Source organism: Amblyomma maculatum, chromosome 1 (genome assembly GCF_055883805.1).
Source record: "Amblyomma maculatum isolate TAMU_Amacu chromosome 1, ASM5588380v1, whole genome shotgun sequence".
Lineage (NCBI taxonomy): Eukaryota > Metazoa > Arthropoda > Arachnida > Ixodida > Ixodidae > Amblyomma > Amblyomma maculatum.
The window spans coordinates 345,367,105-345,382,974 of NC_139344.1; the positions used below are offsets into that span (position 1 = coordinate 345,367,105).

The 15,870-nt window shown below is 47.1% G+C and overlaps 1 long non-coding RNA gene across 1 annotated transcript in view; it reads right to left on the bottom strand.

The window, feature by feature from the left end:
• The window catches only part of LOC146207655 (uncharacterized), a 123,824-nt gene that overhangs the window by 26,490 nt on the left and 81,464 nt on the right, over nt 1-15,870 (bottom strand). Inside the window, exon 2 of the long non-coding RNA XR_014703332.1 lies at nt 2,744-2,812. This is a non-coding gene — a long non-coding RNA (uncharacterized LOC146207655). The remainder of the gene's footprint in view (nt 1-2,743; nt 2,813-15,870) is intronic.

Genomic DNA, 15,870 nt, shown 5'->3' on the forward strand with positions numbered 1-15,870 from the left:
TGCTGAGTTGGCTTCTGAAGTGCTGAGGTGGGTCGCATTTCCGTATTGGGAGATAGGAAGCCGAGTGGGTAGGTGAGTTAATTAGTAGGTGGATGGATGGGCGGGAGAAGAGATAACCGACTATGGGGTCGATGAATGAATACCAGTTCTGAAGTCATTATTATGCATCTTCAAAGAGGAGGACCCTGAGCCGATCGCTTTGATGCGAATAATTGGAACGTGTCTGGATAAATATACCATTCTAAGTATTTTATTCGGTCGACTTCAGCTTGCCCTTCTATAAATATCGAATAAATAAGCTGTTTTCAGCCAGTTAAGTGGCAGTAACTGAATCTCAGTGCAAGTACTGCATGTATCATGAATACCTTTACCATGTCCATGGCATTCACAGTAATCGTGATATTTCTGATATTGATTCATTTTCCCGCAGCTACACCCAGCTTCTCGGTGCTGGCAATAGAGCTTTACGTAAATTTATTTAGTAAGGCTTACATAAGATCAAGTAAGTAATACTGAGGGCACTGTTACTTTGCAGTTCTAATTTGACACAGATCAAGTGATACTGACACTGCTTGCGGATATTCAATCTTCGGCCTTTTCCCGCAATAGTGGAAGTCACTTGGTTCAGGCGAATGCTTGTTTCGTTGAATGGGGGTACGCGAATGAGGGACTCGAAAGTATGTCACGTGAAAGACAGAGAATAATTACACGGGAATGATTCGCCCAGATGTGATGACAGTGTGTTGTCGACGCTGAAATTCGCTGTACCAAAACCTAGCCTATCGATAAGAAGCTGATCTTGGTATAAAGCAACCCGGAAATGCGATTTGTGGGTGCATATGTGTGGCGGGGTTAACTTGAACCTGTTTAACTAAGCGCCACCGCATCTTGCAGAACAAGGCAGTAACGATGATATTGGTAGAAGGAGTAAATTTAATTGCGTTCCTGCGGAAATAAAACGTAAGAAATAGAATTCCGGGCACGTGCTATTCGCACGACAGAACATCGATGGCCTGTCAAAAACAAACAAACAAACAAACAAACAAACAAACAAACAAACAAGGGATGTGCAGAATGGAATGGCAGAAACAAACTACAGAAGAATATAAAATTAGCAGGCAGGAATCAATGCTCTGTTGAGGATTCAACAATACGGACAACCAATCTGATGGAAGATTAATGAAAAGGGAGTTTTTCTGAACACAATCTGGTCGATAGTGATGGTAAAGTTAAAGATTGAAACTGAGCTATATATATATATATATATATATATATATATATATATATATATATATAGTTTCTTTTTCTTGTTTCAATGATACTTCCCTTTAAACGGTGTCATATACAGACAGTTTGCCGTAAGACAAAAGTGTGTTTCGCACCCCTGGAGTCTTAAAAATAACTAAACCCGTTTCCCAAATTGCTTCAATTGAAAGGGTGCCTCATTTCGCTCTCAGTGAGCAGACTACATAAGTACATGCATCAACAACGTGCTCAAGTTATTGAGTAATCAAAAGCAGGCAGGTCCCCCATGACGGTGACCACTGACAGCCTTACCTGTTCCTTCAAAGGTTTCTCTGCATTCGCTCCGCTTTCGCGACCACTAAGAGCGCACCCCGTGAAGTATCTTTTCGCTCGAGTGCCCCGCGTGAACGGCCGTTTTCCGGAGCCTCTCTTTCTTTTCTCATTCTCGTCCCTTGTACTCCAGCCGGGTCAGCCCACTCCGATCGGCAAGTAACTTTCGACTCAATAGCTCCAAAAGACGCGACGTTATCTCGTCCGCAGAGCGACCTATCTAGAAAGGGAACAGGGATGCCCCACACGCCCGCAAATTTCTAAAAAGGAAAAAAGGAAAAAGTATGTCACAACAGAAAAGACACATCTAAGGAGAAAGAAAAAGAAAGGTAAATCGGACAGACATGGCGGTCGGAAGGCATATAGGAACTAAGACGAGGCTGTCCAACCGATCTCAGGTGAGACGGGACGCGAGGAAGTGTCCCGTGCTATATCAGAGCGTGATAGAAACTGGGAGTACGCGAAAGCAGGGACGTTCAGCCGAAACGTCGTCTCTGAGCGGACACCAGTGTTAGGAGCAGATAAAAAGGACCTTCTCTGCGGCTTCTCCGAATCTTCTTGCCGTATACCTGCTGCCGAGTCCGCGTCTTTAGCCCTGTATACTCTTTTTTCTTTCTCTCGCTCTCTCTCACTCTCTCTTCAGCAGCGTTGCTCTTCTCTTTGTTCTTTAAGCTTATATTCTCCTCCCGCTGTCGTTTTACTGGCACTGGAGGGGTCTTGGAGGTAAGCTACAGTTTCTGCTTTTATTCTAGGAAATCTCGGTGAAAGAAAAAGATAACGCATGTAAGTCTGAGGGCTAGGGAGAGGAATGGGAGTGAGAGATAGGGGGGGGGGGGGGGGGGGGTAGTCAATCTGACTGACGTCTGGACGCTATTACCGTGGTCGTATAGCTGCAGAGACGGTGCCGCCTCACCATCTGGCCCGGCCACTGGACTGTCCGAACGGAAAATGGGCGCAGTTTCCGGACGTCTTAGTCACAGAAGAAAACTGTCATGCCCGCCGTTCCTGAGACCTAGCTTGGCAGCAACCCGCTGACACACTTAATGGTTGGCTTTCGTTTCTGCCACGATACAAAACGGCCCTCACCGAGGCAGCAGAGTAAGTTAGATGTAAATCACGCTCTGGAACAAAAAAAAAAAAAAAAAGAAAAGAAAAAGTACGCACTCACACTGCTGCCCTAATAGGAGACAGGTGCGCTGCACATTGCCACTGGCCGTGTCGACAGATCTCTCGGCACCTCAGATAGAATGAAGTAAAAGGCACTATGGACAAACGCGTGCATAAATACAAAGTGCGAATCATGACGTGCGCGAGAAAGAAAGAAGTACATATGAAACCAAGAGGCCCTCAGTTTTAGTACGTCTTAGCCTAACCCAAATTGAAGTAGTGTTGTCATCAGTATGGATGTACTGCTAATTTCTTCGAGCTTAAATCAGAGTAGTGGACGGAGAACTGAGAGGGTCTTAATTTAAGCCCATTCGATTAGCGATTTACATTATGTATATCAGTCCATAAAATAAATGGCAGATGAACACAGAAATAAACGAGACACATCGCTGATGTCTAACTCTGCTCACGTACGTGTGGTATTTAAAAAAAAAAAGATAGCGACCATAAATGCTATTCATATGTGACGGTGCATAGTAGAATTGGAATTTGCCTGCTGTTTGCGTCTTCTGCGCAGAGTTTAAGCTACACTAAAGGGCCTGTTTTCGTCTTATGATTTTTCACCATCGAAGTATTGGGAGGCCTCTGCTATCTGGAGGTTATCTGGGTATGAAGTAGATTCAATATTCTGGAAGCTAGATAGAAGTAGGTAGCGGCGTTTGGACAGCGGAGGTTGCATTTGGGTAGTAGATGGAGACGCACCTTCCGGAGCCCGGAGGATGTCCTAGATGCTTCACAGTGCAATGACAATGTCAGACACTCCGATAATGTTAACAGGCTAAATGCACTAAGAGTCATATATGACGTGCCCGTAAGCGATACGTAATCTTCATGTGGTAGCAAAACGCGCCATTGTTGTGACTCCCTAATTTCTGTTACAAGCCGCGAGGGAAATGCTATTCAAATGGCCAAATATATTCCGCATAATGTCGGACTTACACGTCTGTGATAGGCTTTATATAAGAGTAGCTAGCAGTGGTGCGCATGGTCCGAAATCCTTCGTTAATAGGAGAGCGTTTCGGCTTCTCCTTTTTAGTAGTAATCCAGAACTCGCAATAGTAGAGACGAGAAGTATAGTGTGCAGCTGCCTGGACTTTTTATTCTCAGAAACAGCACATACTGCATAATGTTGCAGTTGACCGTGGTCTAAGAAGATATTTTCAATTAAATGTTTACACCGTTGTCTTAACCGCAGCGCCATCTGCGATGACCCAAAGCCAGAAAGCCGGGATGTATTTCATAAATGGTTCAATGGTTTCGTGCACCACTCCGTCACACTATTGAGCGCGGACACACGCGACATGCATCTTCTCCTCTTTGGCTTTGGCAAATGCCTTACAACCGCACTGTGTCTACGAATCTGACGCGAAAGGCAACTGGTGGTGTGACACACTTTATTGCAAGTTCTCGTTCTCTCTGCTTTCTTCGCCAACTGAACATCTGAGGCAATACGCAGAATTGCGGAAACCCCATAGCAATGTGCGCAATGCGATGGTCCTTCCAAACATTCATCAACGTTTCGTTGGATCGCATAGGCGCAAAACGAACCGAACGAAGTGAGCCCGCTGAGGAAAGAGCCATCATCGTGCGAAAAGCAGTAGCCCATGCACCGAAACGAAATCAAGCCACCCCCCCTCTGGACGCACCAAACATAACTATAAACATAAAGCTTTATCTTGCGAGATAATTTTACGACCGCTCCGTGGTCGCATGGCCTTCCGTGCAGCTGCTCCGTGGACCCCGCGAGGAAGCCGTGCTTCAGCTCTCCCATTCGTTCACGCACGGCAAGCGGTCTTTCTTACGGGCAATTAGAGCCCGGACATACGGACAGTGGAGCCGTCCGGGCGCGGGACCTTTACTCGTGGTCTGTTCGCGCTATTTTAGTTAGTGTATGCGTGTGCCTTGGGGGAAAGCTGGAAAGCTACGGGAAGGTTTGAAAGAGAAACGGTATGACTCCCTCAAAGAATATCGTCTAAAAGCGCTGATTGTAACCAAGATAAGATTTACTTTATCGCTTTCAAACAAATAAAAAGGGAGTAAAAAAAAAACAGGGAGAGAAGAAATATCGCATTCAGCTCATCAGTATGGCCTGGGCGGGCGTACTACGTCAGATGATGGTTACTGAATTATCGGCCTATGGCAAGCGAGTTCTAAGAAACCCCAAGAGCACAGTCGTTCACAGCGTGCAATGCATACCAGGTGTCTCAGCAAACGCTTTTAAATATCCCTGAAAGTAGCAGCTCGAAATTGAAAAAGAATATATTTTCATAAACATTATCTCAGCAGTCGTAGAGGTAATTTAGTGCAAGGACCCTTTAAAGGCGGAAATAATGAATTATACTTAACTAGATCTTTAATTAACCGTGTTAGGCGGTTATATAGTGCGAATGACGTTTTCAAAATCACGGGCAAAATGATGACTTATAGGAATTTGTTCTCGACACAAACTAGCTGGGGTACCACGAAAATATCATGAGCGATTTAGCTTGTTTTTAGGCCAAATGCCCATAAGGTGTGTTATATACTCGGCTTCCACTCCTTTTTCGGATCGCACATACTCATTAGAAATAGGAAAGCCTCTGACAGAGGTATAAAGCTCCACGAATGACCCTGCATTTTTCAGGAGCATCGTGCCTGGTTACTGATCCAAGGTTTCTGGTGTGTTCGATTCCCATCTCAAAAGTGCCGCCCAAGTTGGCAGCTCCTGCAAATTCGCCCATGACATGTTATCTCGTGATGTCACACAAACTGCCACCGTAGACAACGAGCGTGTCAAACGAGCGTCCCTGCTACATGAACCTGGAGGCTTCAAGCAACGCACTATGGCTAAACAACTGAGGGGAGGCCTCTAGTCCTAACGCACTAAAAAACTTTGTTGTTTAAAAACATATCATTTTTCTCAGGTCCTCGAACTTGGCATCTCAGTTGTCTCAAGGATGTCTCTTACGTGAGGTAATTACAATATAGCCGTAATAATAACGCGGATCATTGCGAGAATTTCTGATGATTACAATATGGCACATGCCGTATACAATGGAGTGTTGCGGATTCATTTAGAAATCTTTAAAGTGCACTGAATGCATCAGGCACCACACTACTGCGCTCCTGTGTACACACCAACGAGGACGCTCTGGTTACCTCTTCTGTGTTTCTCGGCCGATAGCCGGGCCGCTGTTCCCATCGGGCAGTAACAACTATACCACGCATGTTTGACTGCGATAGAGCAGTCGCACGTGTGCCGATTTGTACACGTAAAAAAGCATATATTCACTTTTTGTGCAATATGTGAATAGCTCCAGATCAGTGTTTCTGGCTTTATTTAGGTGTTTAATTTCTGATTGCCCACGGACATCCCTGCTGACCTCTGCTCACGTGACAGCCCCCAGCGAAACAGTTCCGCATAGACGCCATAGTCTCGTTTTTCCTCACTGAATGCTGATATGTTACATAAGCTATATAAAACAGTGCAGTTCGATGCGACACGATACAGTACCAGAGACGTATCTCTATATTATTCGTGCAATTGAGCTCACCAGTCGAAAAGGGCGCAGAGCTACCTCGTAGCAAAGCTATGCAAGTCATGAGTACCAGGAAGTAGCTACCTCGTAGGCATAGCTTTGTTCCTCAAGGTGACTAGAATTAACTGCCTCGAAGGCACTGTTAGAATGGAACTTGTTGTTAGGAGTGGGAAGGAAGTTGCTTTCAATTCGTTGATGATGTTAATTTAGTTGGTATAAAAGAACGATGCCAGATGGTTTCATTGCCTACATTTATAAGATGCACGATACAATTGAAAGAGTACCGACGCCAAATGCGATTGATACATCAGGCCATACGTTATCATTAGTGGTCCTTTTCGTAAGTAGCAGGCGGCTCCGCTGAGCCTTATGTCGCATTCAGTCCTCTCCTTCCCTCACTTACTTTCCCCTCCATCCCCGTCCTCTCTGATTTTTACACACACACACACACACACACACACACACACACACACACACACACACACACACACACACACACACACACACACACACACACACACACACACACACACACACACACACACACACACACACACACACACACACACACACACACACACACACACACACACACACACACACACACACACACACACACACACACACACACACACACACACACACACACACACACACACACACACACACACACACACACACACACACACACACACACACACACACACACACACACACACACACACACACACACACACACACACACACACACACACACACACACACACACACACACACACACACACACACACACACACACACACACACACACACACACACACACACACACACACACACACACACACACACACACACACACACACACACACACACACACACACACACACACACACACACACACACACACACACACACACACACACACACACACACACACACACACACACACACACACACACACACACACACACACACACACACACACACACACACACACACACACACACACACACACACACACACACACACACACACGTGTGCTGTGCGATGTGAGTGCACGTTAAAGAACCCCAGGTGGTCGAAATTTTTGGAGTCCTCCCCTACAGCGTCTCTCATAGCCTGAGTCGCTTTGGGACGTTAGCCCCCCCCCCCCCCCCCACACACACACACACACGCACGCACACGATAAGGCGTTAAAAATACAAGTCACTTTGCCAGTCGCTGTACCAGTCTTCCTTTTTCATCATCTCTGAACTCGGTTCTTATAGGCGATAGTGGCGTGTCTAGAAGAAGAAAGTAGAAGCAGGAAAGAAATATGCGAGCTTTCATTTTTTAACTTTGGGCGGCTACCCCGCGTGCGCATATGGTTTTATGGTTAATACCACGGCGTGGTTTATGCTTCCGATTCCCACGCCCTTATAGCCTCCGAACGGGCTCCCCTTTGGGGCATCACAAGCGTAGTTACGAGCTTCGAGGCGCCGCCATAACACCACTGCCGCGCATTGCCCTGGCCAGTGGCCACAACCTGACCTCCTCTCGATGCAAACCGGAACAAGCCGTGGAAGAATGAGCGCTTTATTAGGAACTCCGTCTTCCGGTAGCGCCAGTGCGTATGAATACTAATTTGAAGGCCCCATACCAAATACCTTTTATAATGTGTCCTCTGAATACGTTGCAAGAGAATGTAAGGAACATCTTTACGGTTTAATCTTCATCTGTTTATTTGTCCTATTTGTATCTTTTTAGCCTATAAGTTTTAATTGCAGCTAAACCCAAGTTGGAGCTGAAGTTTTGAGAACAATGAGTTTTTAAAGGCTTCCCCTATCAGTTTTTACTATATATCCGACTTCATTGTTTCAGAACCGCAGGGACTGAAAATTATTAGTATACAAATCGGTGAATGCACGAATAATATTACCGAAGGCATTACAGAAACCAAATGTACCGACATTTTAATGACAATATTCTCCTTCCACTGTACTGAGAAAAAAAAGTTGGGCATTGCATAATAAGCAACGCTTGAGTCCAAAGCTCCATTTTTCGCCGTTTCGATGCGAAGTATAGGCTATATCTAACGACGTCTATCGAGTGGCACCTTGCTGCAAGGAGGAGCAACATGGCTGGCATGGGTGCAATTTATTTCATCTTGGTTACAGACATGCTTATCTATTGGCACATTACACATCTAATTATCAATATATGAAACTATTTCCGAGGTTCCTTTCAATACAGATAAGTCTGCGTTCGACTGTATAGTTGAACGACAGCGCATGCTTTTGAGAGAGGAATCATGTCTGTAAAAGAAAGCAATCTCCTGGCTCCACTAGAACACAGAACACTGCAAACTTTATGCCGCATATGGGGTCTATGTAACAGGCATGGATTTCTTATCTCGTCTCGAGTACAGCCGCCCAAATCTTTAGCTGACGTGCGTGACGACCGCATTTTCGGTGATTCTGAGCGTTGCAGAAGATCTAATCTGCGAAGAGTCCAGCTATAAGGAAGGGCTCAGATGCCCTTGTTTAATCTTGACCCACCGACAAGTTTTATATGCCCTATAAGGCGGCCATCGCGCACGCCAATTAAAGATTTGGGCGGCGCTGTACATCGACATCATTATTAGGCAAGTTGAACCCGTGAAACTCTCGTGAATCGGCATTTCGTGAAACATTTCAGCAGCGCGGCAGCTGATATCAGCCGTTCAATAGCCGTCATCTGTGGCAACCGTCAGCCGCTGCAGATGCAGAAGACATTATATAAGCAGGCACTGACGACGTATGTGGTCAAGTTGGTCTATAATCAATAGATTATTGCTTCTTTGGAACAAAAAACTTACTTTTGCTAAAGACAGTGAATTTATTACCCATAAATGGCCAAAAAAAAAATGAAATTTAAGTATTGCTGCAATGAAGTCAGAACCAATGTCTGAGTGTCAATCTCAGTGGCTATAGGTTGCACAGCAAGTTGCTTCCAGATGGCGATCGCGTAGTCCTGAAGGGAGGAGTGGGAACCAATACACACACTACAAAAGATGTTTATCTTGTAAATCCAGCTTTCTCAACAAATATTCCTCTTTCTTTGGCGAACAAACCAAAGCACAGCGAAGAAGAGTCATGGAGTCGAATTTTTTAAAAAATAAAATTGCATCTGCTCGTACTGGCCGTCTGTGAAAAGAATACGGGAAATCTGCCCGAGCGTCCCGAGTGGTCGACTGACCGGACGCCCGCGCGAAATTTCTCATAGCAGCAGGAAAAGTCGTAGTACACAACACTATATGCCTACCGATCGCTTGCAGCCGGCAAAAGAGGAGAGGTCACAGGACGAGGCGCACAGTTCCTGATTGGGCCGCGGAAGAGAAAGATAAGACAGCCCGGAACAGGAACAGTTGGAGGCTCGCCGAGCAATTTATTGCGGTGCGCAAAGAGAGAGGGGGGATAGCCTATGTGTGTGCTATCCTTTCTTCCGCCTCGCTGCGGCCACATGAAGAGACTGCGGAACGCGATCAGGGCTCGCGTCACTCCTTGACCGCATAGTTGCTCCCCTGGATGTTCTTAAAGCGCTACGCACAGTTAGTGCCTGTGTGTGTGTGGGGGGGGGGGGGGGGGGGGGGGGCGATTTGGGTATTGGTCCTGCATTACAAGGAGGCAGTCATTCAGGAGCAAGCTGGCGACGCTAGTATTATGATGCTCAAATGTGCAGACAGGCATATATGTGTGATAGTAAAATACACCGAGAAAGCAAGTAGCTTTCTAGAGCTTTGCTTCGTTCGTAAGCTGCGGAATGATAGCAAACGTGGATAAATTTACCTCGGCGACTAGTTTAGTCTGGGTTTTGCTCCTAAGAAGAAAGGTAATTATTTTATCAGTATATTGACATGAAGGGGGGGGGGGGGGGGGGGCGACCGATTGACAGCAGCGGCGGAAGCGTTTTGTGCAAGCTAATTCCGAAATATTTGTCGGTGCTGTCATTACTCTGAAGGTTAAAACGCTTCGTTTCGACAAAATTGACCTGGACTAATTAACTTAGCGTGCGAAGTAGTTCCGATGCATACGTGTGTAGATTAATTAACGAATGCACGTTAATTAATTTACCTGCAGCAGGAACTATGGGGTGTGCGTCAGGGGTCGGATGTGGAGATCAAAATGCTTTATTTATGGTTTCGAAGAGGTCTCCCTTTAAAGTCACATATATTCATTTTATGAGTATGTGCGGTCCGTTTTTCCATAATTTCGTAGAACATCAACTTAGGCGGAGAGCGCCACACACGATTTACTGAGCAAATACATTTGTGTAACGTTATCAACTATCGGCCTGACGCACAGTTCACATTTGGGCGTGGAGCGCCACCCTATAAGAGTTTTAAAGGACAGAGTTAGAAGTTCGAATTCGAGAGAGTTAGAGCACGTAACTTTAAATGCTCGCGAAATCGGTTCTATAATGTGCAATGCTGAGTGCGGTTTTAGTAGTGCCGAGTTTAAATTTCGGTTATCCTTTCAAAAAAATAAAAAAAAAAGTTGTGCCTAAAGGTTCAACTATATGTCACAAAATATACATCATAAATTTATCATGACATTCACAGCTCTGCGTGTGTTCTGGAGGTTTCTGCTGTATGCAAGAAAAAAATAAAAATAAACTTGAAAAAATACTAAGAGATAAATACCTCTAAACTGCCCATAGGAAAGAATAGTCAATTACGAATCCGAAGTGCTTATTCCTGATCTAAGTGCTCCTTTCGGCATCGTTTGCTCACGAAACAATGCTATCCCCTCTAATATTTCCTAGCGCAAAACCATCGCGTTTCTCATTTCCACCACTAGCGTCTCTCATAGCCTGAGTTGCTTTGGGACGTTAAACCCCACAAACCAACCAACCAACCATTTCCACCACTAGAGAACAAAGGACTACGAACAAGAGAAAAAACAAAGCATTGTTTTTTTTTTTTCTCTCATTCGCCACAACAATTCATTGCATTCACGAAAATGAAAAAATAAATACACCTCTCATTCGGGCGGAAGTTCTAACAGCTGCTTACCGTTCAACTTTCAGCATAAGTTAGCCCTGACTGCATTTTCAGCAGTGGGTCGGACAAAAGGCAAGCATTCTTTTCAACAAAGACAGCGCCAGTGCTTCAAGTTTTTTCCGGAACGAAATTCCCCAGGACCTACAAAATATTGGGTTTATAAGGCGCGCCTGGAACGCCAACAACGCCACCATAACGATTCCTTCTCAGAGTGATTGGGCAACTTCGTTGAATCGACCTTGCTCGCCTACTCATTTTAGCTAACATCAACCCCCGCCTCCTACAGCGCGGACTTTTTTTTGTCACTCTATTTTTGTATCGTGCGTTCCGAAGGCTGAGCGAGAGTGTCTCATAAAAAGGCCGTAGAAGTTCGATTCCTGGTAATGACGTCCGCACTATAACGACCAGGAAGAAATCGCAAAAAGAAGTCAAGACAGAATAAAAATAGATAAAAAAGGGTGCACCAAGATTTGGTGCAAGCCAGCACAACCCGCGGGTGGCCGAATTCGACCGGCCGCCCTTGCACCTATACACCCCCATTCCGTAAAACCTACGCCTCCTCCTCTCACTGACGTAATGCTGTTCAAAACTCGAATTCCACATTTGTTTCCAAGCTCCTCTACGAGTGCCAGCTTCAATTACGTATCTCCAGCTGTCTGGAGAAGGCTACGGGAGCACGTGAAGACGTCACTTACGCCATCACCCCCTTATCTGAACGCTAGCGAAACGCGCATCGCGCGACACTCTTACGCAAGCGGCGCCTAGCAGGAAAACCAAGGAGCTGGCGGCGCACATCGCCCTAGGCTGTAAGGCAGAAAGCAAAGCGACGACTAGGACAAAAAGAGGCGAGAAGAGAGTGCTGCCCCCGTGTCGCGTCTCAGCTCCTGACGTCCGGAAAGAGGAAATCTCCAGCCTATAGAGAAGTAGCCCGCGGGCGGCGAAGGCACTCGGGCAAGATTGAACTAAAGAAAGAACAAGAGTAAGAAGGGAAAGGAAGGGGGGGGGGGGGGGGGGTATGTGCAGAGACACGACGTGGCCGGGACGATCGAAGGTGATGGGTCGTCGGTGGGGTTGGGAGGAGCGATAAGGGATTAGCCCCGGATTAGTGGCCCCCTCTTGCACTGAAAGGACACAGGAAAAAAAAAAAAAAAAAAAGACAAGAGAGTACGTTTGTTTTACCCCTTCAAAGCTTGCCTAACATACAGCACCGAAAGCGAGGTCTTGTACGAAAGCTGGACGACAGGAGAGCCATTGAAGGCGTGTGCGAGTGTATGCGTATGCACGCACAAAGTCAACACCTTGAAGCCATAGGCTTTAGAGAGAAACGAAGAACAAGAAGGAACGTGTGCAAAATAGGAAAAAAGAAATGCGAGGAGGGTCTCGAAATTAGCCCGTCTCAAAGAAAAGCCTCAGTCGACCTAAAGGGAAAGCAGAGAGCTGAGGTGAATGTGTCCTTCCGACCCCGCCTATTGACAATGGGCTTAAAGCGTACGCTCGTTTCGTCCAGCTCAAGTGTAGGCTGGGAGCAATGAAAGTAGGGAGGAGGGGCTGCGCTTTTCAATGTTTGTACGACTGTGTTCTTTTATCTTGGTTACGTGCATTACACTGTGCCAGTGAGTTTCGTTTCTGCTTTAAGTGGAGCGTTAAAGAGCGTTGCAGCATCGCTTTCGAAGCCGCAAAATGTCGGCTGCTGCTGGAGTAGGCGTTAAGTCCCCTGAGAGACAGCGGAAAAGTAGTGGAAAGATTATGTCGAATGTGCTAATTCAGCTTTTGGACCAAACACTCCGTGGCGTAAGGAAAGAAAACGAGAAGAGGGTCGACGTTGCTGGAAGTGGTTATTTCTTTTTTTTTTTCATTTACCTTCACTTCATTTGTGTATACAAGCGACAAAAAATTCAAATAGGCAGAACTGGAGAAAGATGCGTTTATCTATAGCTCGTGAAGTCACTGACGAGTCGACAGAGTAGCTGAGGTAATCATGCTCCCATTGAAAAGCAAAATGTCGATTCGAATTCGATTGGGCAGGTGATCTTTCGTAAAGAAAATGAAATCATGCCATCACCAGTCTGCCTTTTCACGTGCTTGGTCGCATTATTTTAGTGGTTCCTAACCTTCATCCAAGGCACGCAAATTCACCACACTGTGTCTGAAGTGTGGGGAAGTAATCTCCGGAGTCAATCCACGCAGGTGCGGAGACGGGCCCGCGTTCCCAGAGGAACGACAACGTAATCTCGGACCACTCACTTAGGATCCCCGGCGCGAGCTAGAAAGACACACGCAGGGTTTCTCAGGGCGGCGTTTACTTCACACGACCGAGAAGAACGAAAGACAGAGCCCTTTCCACGGTCACTTGTGTGCCGGGCGCGTATACCCCGAAACCAGTGCCTTTAACGCGCGCGCAGGGTCCTTTCATTTCATTTTTCTACTCGCGCAGTTCGCAAGCCACAGGTCTCCCGCGCCGGCGACGACCGACCCTCTTCATCCGGAGAGAGCAGCTACTCCTTGTCCACATCTCGCCTCAGCAGGAGAGAAACCGCGGCGCGCGATTTATAAGCGCAGATAACCGGGCAGTTGTAGGAAGGGCCTCCTGCTATGTGCTGCGCACTCACACACTACATCGACCCTATAGCAAGACTGGCGAGAAGGAAGGGGACACCGCAGGAGCCACCCCAGGAGCCACCGAAGCAGCAGACTAGACCAGAGAGACAACTGCAGCGCCAACTGCGCTGTGGTGGCCGAAAAACTCGGGGGGCGCATCTGCGCTCTCTCGGGGCACGCTTGTTCTCTTCTAGAGTCCACCAGCCTGCTGTCTTTCCTATACGTCGTCGTCCCCCGATGTGGTCCTTCCCGGAGATTCCTCCTGGTGCTTCTTCTTCTTCCTATACTTGTCGACCGGTGAGAAACACACGTGGCGGATAAAAAAGTCTCGATGGACCGAGAGAAGATGCTGCTTCTGCTGCCGCTGAGGTGGCGAGCGAGGAAGGTGCGTCGTTATAGGCTGCCGTGCCGGCACTTCCTGAATGTGCTACCACCGCCGCCACGGTCGTGGGATTAGGAAGTGCGGACCGATATAAGCTGGACTCCCGCTTAGCTGGGCGCGAGATAAAACGGCGGTGGCATGCTGCGGACACGTCGATGGCGCTGAGGTTTGTGCACGCGGACTCAAGGGAACGGGCTGCGGAAAGACTTCTCCTGTTTTTGTTTATTTCTGCTTCTTCCACCGGAGTGTTGCCTTCTCTGATGATTTGTGCCTCCTTCAGCGCCGGGAAAAGACGCCAGGGTCCAGGATAACCTATGGAGGCTGATAATGGCTGTCATAAAGTCATACGAGCCATACTGACAGTGCTATCCGTCCGCGGGATCTCTTTCGATCTTCCTTGAAGGCTGTAGAGTGTAGACCATACTTGAAGAGACATAGAAGTCGGAGTTTTATAGGTAAAGAAAAGAACTGCTCGGTCGAGCAAAATAAAGGAAATATCGAGGACGTTTTCCCCCCCTCTGCGGGGCGGGAGGATGGGAGGATACACCGATTCAATTGCAGCGGAAGAAGCAGATGTATGGAGTTGGTGGCAGCAATTCATTACAGGAATGTATGTTTGGTACAGGCAAACAGAAGAAATTAAAGTGGCTCAGACAGAGACGCGTATGGACGATTCTTCACGCTCGCCCGCACCTCGATGCCCAAACATGCGTAGCACGCAAAGCCAATTGGCCTTTAACTTGCTCCTAACCTAGGCAGCGTAATTGCACGAGACCGTGTTACGAGACCACAGGGGCTTATGAGCAGATTCAGAGCTGTGTTGTCCACCTCTTCTTATTTTGCTCCTTTCTTTTAGTTTTCGTTTTTAACCTCCGAGCCACGGGGGCAACGAAGAGAGACAAAATGGAGCGCGATTAGTGGCCGGTTTGCGGGGACGCTTGTCCAGTGTCGGCCTGCACTGTGGTTGCGCGCCAACAGCCACTTCTCACGCGACACACATGCTCCAGCAGCTCTTGCACCTTGCTGCACCCTTCGGAGGGCTTAGCGTGGACGCGGGCGGTTTTCGTGCGCCGAGGCACTTGACTGCTCCGCCGAATTCCTGAGGCCACCATCCAAGGCCGCTGGCGATGGTGTCGAGGCTACGAGGTTCGTCGCTGGAGTGTTCGAGGTTGATGGCTTTTTCACTGCTGCAGGGGCGAGCGAGCTTATCGGGAAGTGTATAACGACGGCACAGCACAAGCGGAAACACGCGACGCGCTTGATGTCGTTATCGATCAAACACAAGACTGCGGTATCGCACGACCATACTGGTGACCCCGAGCTAGCTTAGATTCGTACCTGCTGCCTCGTATATATAGAAGCCAGCAGTGGTTTGTAAAGTGGGTGACTTCGTTTTGTCGTCCAAGGACTTCTTCCCTTTAACGAGAGCGGATATTTAAGAAAAATGACACAGTAAAGAGATTATACACATATTACTTCGGGACTTATGTACTATCTGACAGCGCTAATCTTCAAAAGTGCCTCATTTATGTTTCTGCGATAACAGTTCTTCTTTCCTTTGAATATTCCTTCCTTTGAAGGACTTAGCGAGCAGAATAGAATGAGAGATT